Source organism: Bubalus kerabau, chromosome 11, assembly GCF_029407905.1.
Source record: "Bubalus kerabau isolate K-KA32 ecotype Philippines breed swamp buffalo chromosome 11, PCC_UOA_SB_1v2, whole genome shotgun sequence".
Taxonomy (NCBI): domain Eukaryota; kingdom Metazoa; phylum Chordata; class Mammalia; order Artiodactyla; family Bovidae; genus Bubalus; species Bubalus kerabau.
The window spans coordinates 101,755,785-101,764,654 of NC_073634.1; the positions used below are offsets into that span (position 1 = coordinate 101,755,785).

Below are 8,870 nucleotides of genomic sequence, written 5' to 3' on the forward strand. Positions count from 1 at the left end.
CTCTTCCTGCAGCCCTGGAGGCCCGGAATCTTCCCTCCTTCGTCCGGATAAACCACGGTGGTGGTCTTCCTACCTTTGAGAACACCACGTCCTAGGTCATAACGTGGTCAGCTCCTTGTCATTCACACCGGTACTCAAACGTCACCTCCAAGGGGGCTTCCCAGACCACCCTGTCTGAAGTTGTCTCTTCACCCTCATGCCCTCTCATCAAGGATTTTCTTTACGGTGCTCACCACACCCGGGGATGACCTAGTTTGTTAGAGCTGGGTGCTCCCAGAGAGCAGTGACCTTTCTCTTCACTGTTGGGAACCACTGCCTGCCTGGCAGTTGGGGCTTGCTGCTTCGTGGCTGGAGTAATGGTGCTGAGCACCCCGCCGGCAAGATCTCATTCAGTCCCCACAACAACCGCATTTTGCAGTGAGGGTCTCAGGTCTGGGGAGTACCCTAAGGTCACACACAACAGACTTTCCATGATTATGAGTGTTTTATTTTTCTGAGAGATTTGAAGATTTTCTGGTGAGTGGTTCATTTGTATGTTTTTATTAGTAACCAATGTGAAAAATGTTCTCAGTTGCCTATAATGTAAAATAATGGAAATTTCTTAGAAGTATAATCAGTGTTATCTTTTTGAGCAGCAGTTTGGCAGTAACTATCAAAATTTTGAGTGTGTAAAGCTTTTGAAATGATATAACTTGCCAATGGGATTTTACGTCTTGTTCAGTTGCTAAGTTGTGTCCAACACTTTGGGACTCCATGGACTGCAGCACGCCAGGCTTCCCTGTCCTTCACTGTCGCCAGGAGTTTGCTCAAATTCATGTCTATTGAGTCAGTGATGCTATCTAACTGTTTCATCCTCTACTTGCCCCTTCTCCTTTTGCCATTAGTCTTTCTCAGCATCAGGGTCTTTTTCTAATGAGTCGTCTCTTTGCATCAGGTGGCCAAAGTATGGAGCTTCAGCTTTAGCACCAGTCCTTCCAATGAGTATTCAGGGTTGATTTCCCTTAGGATTGACTGGTTTGATCTTTCTGTCCAAGGGACTCTCAACAGTCTTTGCCAGCACCATAATTCAAAAGCATCCGCTCTTTGGCGCTCAGCCTTCTTTATGGTCCAACTCTCACATCCATACATGACTACTGGAAAAACCATAGTTTTGACTATAAGGACTTCTGTTGGCAAAGTGATATCTTTGCTTTTTAATATGCTGTCTAGGTTTGTCACAGACAAACCTTTCCTTCCAGTGAGCAAGTGTCTTTTAATTTCATGGCTCCAGTCACTGTCCACAGTGGTTTGTGAGCCCCAGAAAATAAAATCTCATTGCTTCCACTTTTCCCCCATCTGTTTGCTAAGAAGTGATGGGACCAGATGCCATGATCTTAGTTTTTTGAATGTTGAATTTTAAGCCAGGTTTTTTCACTCTCCTCTTTCACTCTTATCAAGAGGCTCTAGTTCCTCTTCGTTTTCTGCCATAAGGATGGTGTTATCTGCATATCTGAGGTTGTTTATATTTCTTCCAGCAATCTTGATTCCAGCTTGTGATTCATCCAGCCCAGGATTTTGAATGATGTACTCTGCATATAAGTTAAATGAACAGGAGGACAATATACAGCCTTGTTAGTAAATGAAGCAGAAGTATACGTTTTACTGTTCTCAAATTTGAGGCTTCCCAGGTGGCTCAGTGGTAAAGAATCCACTTGCCAATGCAGGAGACTTAAGAAACCCAGGTTTGCTCCCTGGGTTGGGAAGATCTCCTAGAGGAAGAAATGGCAACCCACTCCACTATTCTTGCCTGGAAAATTCCATGGACATAGGAGCCTGGCAGGCTACAGAGCTGGATGCGACTGAGCACTAGGGTCACACGGCTGGGGTGTGATGGAGCCTGTCCTGGGATGCGCAGGCCCTGCGTCCTCTCCCAGTAGCCAAGGGGGAAGCTCCCTTTCCCTCCATCTGTGTTTGGGGGGCACAGGCTCTTAAGACAGATCTGGCCCTGGCACCAACCAGCCCTGCACCCTTGTAGTAATCACATCACCCTTTGAACCTCTGTTTATCTCATCTGTAAAATGGGGAGAATACAGACCTATCCCACAACAGGACCATCATGCAAGTGTAATGCTTTAGCACAGAGTAAGAATTTAGCATGTGGAAGCTGTTATTTCCCATGAAGGCCCTTCGATGCCTCCTCTGAAGTCACTGTGTCCACAGTCCAGCCACAGGTACTTTGCACACACTCCAAGTAGGAGGACTTAACACAGCTACAAGGTCTTAATGCCAAATACAGCTGAACATCTATGGGGTAAGCACCTCTGTGCAGAGGCCAAATTACTCCACTCCCCAGTTCAGTTTAGTTCAGTCGCTGAGTCGTGTCCAGCTCTTTGCGACCCCATGAATTGCAGCATGCCAGGCCTCCCTGTCCATCACCAACTCCCGGAGTTCACTCAAACTCATGTCCATCAAGTCGGTGATGCCATCCAGCCATCTCATCCTCTGTCGTCCCCTTCTCCTCCTGCCCCCAATCACGTGAGCATCAGAGTCTTTTCCAATGAGTCAACTCTTCCCATGAGGTGGCCAAAGTTTTGGAGTTTCAGCTTTAGCATTAGTCCTTCCAATGAACACCCAGGACTGATCTCCTTTAAAATGGACTGGTTGGATCTCCTTGCAGTCCAAGGGACTCTCAAGAGTCTTCTCCAACACCACAGTTCAAAAGCATCAATTCTTCAGCACTCAGCTTTCTTCACAGTCCAACTCTCACATCCATACATGACCACAGGAAAAACCATAGCCTTGACTAGACGGACCTTTGTTGGCAAAGTAATGTCTCTGCTTTTCAATATGCTGCTAGGTTGGTCATAACTCTACTTCCAAGGAGTAGGCGTCTTTTAATTTCATTGCTGCAATCACCATCTGCAGTGATTTTGGAGCGCCCAAAATAAAATCTGACACTGTTTCCACTGTTTCTCCATCTATTTCCCATGAAGTGATGGGACCAGATGCCATAATCTTTGTTTTCTAAATGTTGAGCTTTAATCCAACTTTTTCACTCTCCTCTTTCACTTTCATCAAGATGCTTTTTAGTTCCTCTGCACTTTCTGCCATAAGGGTGGTGTCATCTGCATATCTGAGATTATTGATATTTCTCCCGCCAATCTTGATTCCAGCTTGTGCTTCTTCCACCCAGCGTTTCTCATGATGTACTCTGCATAGAAGTTAAATAAGCAGGGTGACAATATACAGCCTTGACGTACTCCTTTTCCTATTTGGAACCAGTCTGTTGTTCCCTGTCCAGTTCTAACTGTTGCTTCCAGACCTGCATATAGGTTTCCCAAGAAGCAGGTCAGGTGGTCTAGTATTCCCATCTCTTGAAGAATTTTCCACAGTTTATTGTGATCCACACAGTCAAAGGCTTTGGCATAGTCAATAAAGCAGAAATAGATGGTTTTTTTTGGAACTCTCTTGCTTTTTTGATGATCCAGTGGATGTTGGCAATTTGATCTCTGGTTCCTCTGCCTTTTCTAAAACCAGCTTGAACATCTGGAAGTTCACAGTTCATGTATTGCTGAAACCTGGCTTGCAGATTTTGAGCATTATTTTACTAGCATGTGAGATGAGTGCAATTGTGCAGTAGTTTGAATATTCTTTGGCATTGCCTTTCTTTGGGATTGGAATGAAAACTGACCATTTCCAGTCTTGTGGCCCCTGCTGAGTTTTCCAAATTTGCTGGCATATTGAGTGCAGCACTTTCACAGCATCATCTTTCAGGATTTGAAATAGCTCAACTGGAATTCCATCACCTCCACTAGCTTTGTTCGTAGTGATGCTTTCTAAGGCCCACTTGAATTCATATTCCAGGATGTCTGGCTCTAGGTCAGTGATCACACCATCATGATTATCTGGGTCATGAAGATCTTTTTTGTACAGTTCTTCTGTGTATTCTTGCCACCTCTTCCTAATATCTTCTGCTTCTGTTAGGTCCATACCATTTCTGTCCTTTATCAAGCCCATCTTTGCATGAAATGTTCCCTTGGTATCTCTAATTTTCTTGAAGAGATCTCTAGTCTTTCCCATTCTGTTGTTTTCCTCTATTTCTTTGCATTGATTGCTGAAGAAGGCTTTCTTATCTCTCCTTGCTATTCTTTGGAACTCTGCATTCAGATGCTTATATCTTTCCTTTTCTCCTTTGCTTTTCGCTTCTCTTCTTTTCACAGTTATTTGTAAGGCCTCCCCAGACAGCCATTTTATGTTTTTGCATTTCTTTTCCATGGGGATGGTCTTGATCCCTGTCTCCTGTACAATGTCACGAACCTCATTCCATAGTTCACCAGGCACTCTATCTATCAGATCTAGTCCCTTAAATCTATTTCTCACTTCCACTGTATAATCATAAGGGATTTGATTTAGGTCATACCTAAATGGTCTAGTGGTTTTCCCTCAGTTCAGTTCAGTTCAGTTCAGTTGCTCAGTCGTGTCCGACTCTTCGTGACCCCATGAATCACAGCACTCCAGGCCTCCCTGTCCATCACCAACTCCCAGAGTTCACCCAGACTCATGTCTATCGAGTCAGTGATGCCATCCAGCCATCTCATCCTCTGTCGTCCCCTTCTCCTCCTGCCCCCAATCCCTCCCAGCATCAGAGTCTTTTCCAATGAGTCAACTGTCCGCATGAGGTGGCCAAAGTACTGGAGTTTCAGCTTTAGCATCATTCCTTCCAAAGAAATCCCAGGGCTGATCTCCTTCAGAATGGACTGGTTGGATCTCCTTGCAGTCCAAGGGACTCTCAAGAGTCTTCTCCAACACCACAGTTCAAAAGCATCAATTCTTTGGTGCTCAGCTTTCTTCACAGTCCAACTCTCACATCCATACATGACCACAGGAAAAACCATAGCCTTGACTAGACGGACCTTTGTTGGCAAAGTAATGCCTCTGCTTTTTAATATGCTATCTAGGTTGGTCATAACTTTCCTTCCAAGGAGTAAGCGTCTTTTCATTTCATGGCTGTAATCACCATCTGCAGTGATTTTGGAGCCCCCAAAATTAAAGTCTGTCACTGTTTCCACTATTTCCCCATCTATTTCCCATGAAGTGATGGGACCGGATGCCATGATCTTCGTTTTCTGAATGTTGAGCTTTAAGCCAACTTTTTCACTCTCCTCTTTCACCTTCATCAAGAGGCTTTTAGTTCCTCTTCACTTTCTGCCATAAGGGTGGTGTCATCTGAGTATCTGAGGTTCTTGATATTTCTCCCAGCAATCTTGATTCCAGCTTGTGCTTCTTCCAGTCCAACATTTCTCATGATGTACTCTGCATAGAAGTTAAATAAGCAGGGTGACAATATGCAGCCTTGACATACTCCTTTTCCTATTTGGAACCAGTCTGTTGTTCCATGTCCAGTTCTAACTGTTGCTTCCTGACCTGCATACAGGCTTCTCAAGAGGCAGATCAGGTGGTCTGGTATTCCCATCTCTTTCAGAATTTCCCACAGTTTATTGTGATCCACACAGTCAAAGTCTTTGGCATAGTCAATAAAGCAGAAATAGATGTTTTTCTGGAACTCTCTTGCTTTTTCCACGATCCAGCAGATGTTGGCAATTTTATCTCTGGCTCCTCTGGCTTTTCTAAAACCAGCTTGAACATCTGGAAGTTCACGGTTCATGTATTGCTTAAGCCTGGCTTGGAGAATTTTGAGCATTACTTTACTAGCGTGTGAGATGAGTGCAATTGTGTGGTAGTGTGAGCATTCTTTGGCATTGCCTTTCTTTGGGATTGGAATGAAAACTGACCTTTTCCAGTCCTGTGGCCACTGCTGAGTTTTCCAAATTTGTTTCTACAATTTAAGTCTGAATTTGGCAATAAGGAGTTCATGATCTGAGCCACAATCAGCTTCCGGTCTTGTTTTTGCTGACTGTATAGAGCTTCTCCATCTTTGGCTGCAAAGAATATAATCAATCTGATTTCGGTGTTGACCACCTGGTGATGTCCATGTGTAGAGTCTTCTCTTGTGTTGTTGGAAGAGGGTGTTTGCTATGACCAGTGCATTTTCTTGGTAAAAATCTATTAGCCTTTGCCCTGCTTCATTTCGTATTCCAAGGCCAAATTTGCCTGTTACCCCAGGTGTTTCTTGACTTCCTACTTTTGCCTACCAGTCCCCTATAATGAAAAGGACATCTTTTTGGGGTGTTAGTTCTAAAAGGTCTTGTAGGTCTTCATAGAACCGTTCAACTTCAGCTTCTTCAGCATTACTGGTTGGGGCATAAGCTTGGATTACCATGATATTGAATGGTTTGCCTTGGAAACGAACAGAGATCATTCTGTTGTTTTTCAGATTGCATCCAAGTGAAAGAGGAGAGTGAAAATGTTGGCTTAAAGCTCAACATTCAGAAAATGAAGATCATGGCATCTGGTCCCATTACTTCATGGGAAATAGATGGAGAAACATTGGAAACAGTGTCAGACTTTATATTTTGGGGCTCCAAAATCACTGCAGATGGTGACTGCAGCCATGAAATTAAAAGACACTTACTCTTTGGAAGAAAAGTTATGACCAACCTACATAGCATATTGAAAAGCAGAGATATCACTTTGCCAACAAAGGTCCGTCTAGTCAAGGCTATGGTTTTTCCTGTGGTCATGTATGGATGTGAGAGTTGGACTGTGAAGAAAGCTGAGTGCTGAAGAATTGATGCTTTTGAACTGTGGTGTTGGAGAAGACTCTTGAGAGTCCCTTGGACTGCAAGGAGATCCAACCAGTCCATTCTAAAGGAGATCAGTCCTGGGTGTTCTTTGGAAGGAATGATGCTAAAGCTGAAACTCCAGTACTTTGGCCACCTCATGCGAAGAGTTGACTCATTGGAAAAGACTCTGATGCTGGGAGGGATTGGGGGCAGGAGGAGAAGGGGACGACAGAGGATGAGATGGCTGGATGGCATCACCGACTCGATGGACATGAGTTTGAGTGAACTCCGGGTGTTGGTGATGGACAGGGAGGCCTGGCGTGCTGCCATTCATGGGGTCACAAATAGTCGCACACGACTGAGTGACCGAACTGAACTGAACTGCATTTCAGACTCTTTTGTTGACCATGATGGCTACTCCATTTCTTCTAAGGGATTCCTGCCCACAGTAGTAGATATAATGGTCATCTGAGTTAAATTCACCCATTCCAGTCCATTTTAGTTTGCTGATTCCTAGAATGTCGACGTTCACTCTTGCCATCTCCTGTTTGACCACTTCCAATTTGCCTTGATTCATGGACCTGACATTCCAGGTTCTCATGTAATATTGACCTTTACAGCATCGGACCTTGCTTCTATCACCAGTCACATCCACAACCCAGTATTGTTTTTGCTTTGGCTCCATCCCTTCATTCTTTCTGGAGTTATTTCTCCACTGATCTGTAGCATATTGGGCACCTACTGACCTGGGGAGTTCCTTTTCCAGTATCCTATCATTTTGCCTTTTCATACTGTTCATGGGGTTCTCAAGGCAAGAATACTGAAGTGGTTTGCCATTCCCTTCTCCAGTGGACCACATTCTGTCAGACCTCTCCACCATGACCCACCCATCTTGGGTGGCCCCACAGGGCATGGCTTAGTTTCATTGAGTTAGACAAGGCTGTGGTCCGTGTGATTAGACTGACTAGTTTTCTGTGATTATGGTTTCAGTGTGTCTGCCCTCTGATGCCCTCTCGCAACACCTACCATCTTACTTGGATTTCTCTTACCTTGGATTTGGGGTATCTCCTCACGGCTGCTCCAGCAATGTGCAGCCGCTGCTCCTTACCTTGGACGAGGGGTATCTCCTCATGGCCACCCCTCCTGACCTTGAACATGAAGTAGCTCCTCTCGGCACTCCTGTGCCCATGCAGCTGCTGCTCCTTGAACATCGGGTTGCTTCTCTAGGCCACCACTCCTGACCTCAGACTCCAGCCCCCAGGGGAGGTTTAATTCCTTCACATGAGTTCTGATGTCCATCTCTGTTAAGTCTGGAGATTTAAGTGCTGATGTTAGTTCCCCAACACAGGGCAGATGGGGGTTCATGTCAGTGAAAAGGAGCCTGCTGTGAGATCAGCCTCAGTTCAGCAGGTCTTTCAAACCACAGCATCCAGCTTGCCCTTCTTAAGAACCCCCCAGAACTTCCCTGGTGGTCCATTGGTTAAGACTCTGTGCTCCAAATGCAGGGGACCTGGATTCGATCCCCAGTCAGGGAAGGAGATCCCACATGCTGCAACTAAGTGATCGCACGCCACAACTAAAGATCCTGTGTGTCGCCACTAAGTCCTGGCACAGTTTAAGTAGATAAATACATATTAAAAAAATAAAAACCATCAGTGGCTCTTCACTGCCCCAGTATAACCACCTCAGCCTAGCACACCAGGGTTTTTCCAGTTACTTCTCCCACTACGTGGCCCTCTTCTCCTCATGTAGCCTGGTGTACAATCCCACTAGTCTTCAGTCATGTCATCAAGGCCTTCTAAGTGTTTGCCAAATGCCAGCGTTAGGCAGTTAGACTAGGAAAAAGGAGTCCAGCATGGCGGTGGCTAAAAGACAAGAAAGGGAAAAGCCCGCGAAAATTGAACAAAGGAAGTTCTGAGGACCAGGGTGAGGACCTCAAGTAGAATAAACAGCACCTCTGGCTAGCCCAGTTTACATAGGGCAGGCCCAGGGAGAGGAAAAAACATATAAAAAGAGGAGCCAAAGGGCCGAGGGTCTCTCTCCAGCACACGCTCTCTCTCTCTTCTCTTTGGGTCTTTTGGGTCAGCATGCCCTCACACCTCAAGGATATATTTTCATTTTCTAAATAAAACTGCGCTGTAACACTGTCCGAGAGCTGTGATGCGCCGAGGGCTTTAACGTCTGTCACTTCAAATTTTTGTTGTGACA

The 8,870-nt window shown here is 45.1% G+C and overlaps 1 non-coding gene across 1 annotated transcript; it reads left to right on the forward strand.

Moving 5' to 3' along the window:
• Window positions 1-8,124: 8,124 nt before the first annotated feature.
• TRNAW-CCA (transfer RNA tryptophan (anticodon CCA)) lies at window positions 8,125-8,197 on the forward strand. The gene has a single exon. It is a non-coding gene; the product is annotated as a tRNA-Trp (tRNA).
• Window positions 8,198-8,870: the final 673 nt, after the last annotated feature.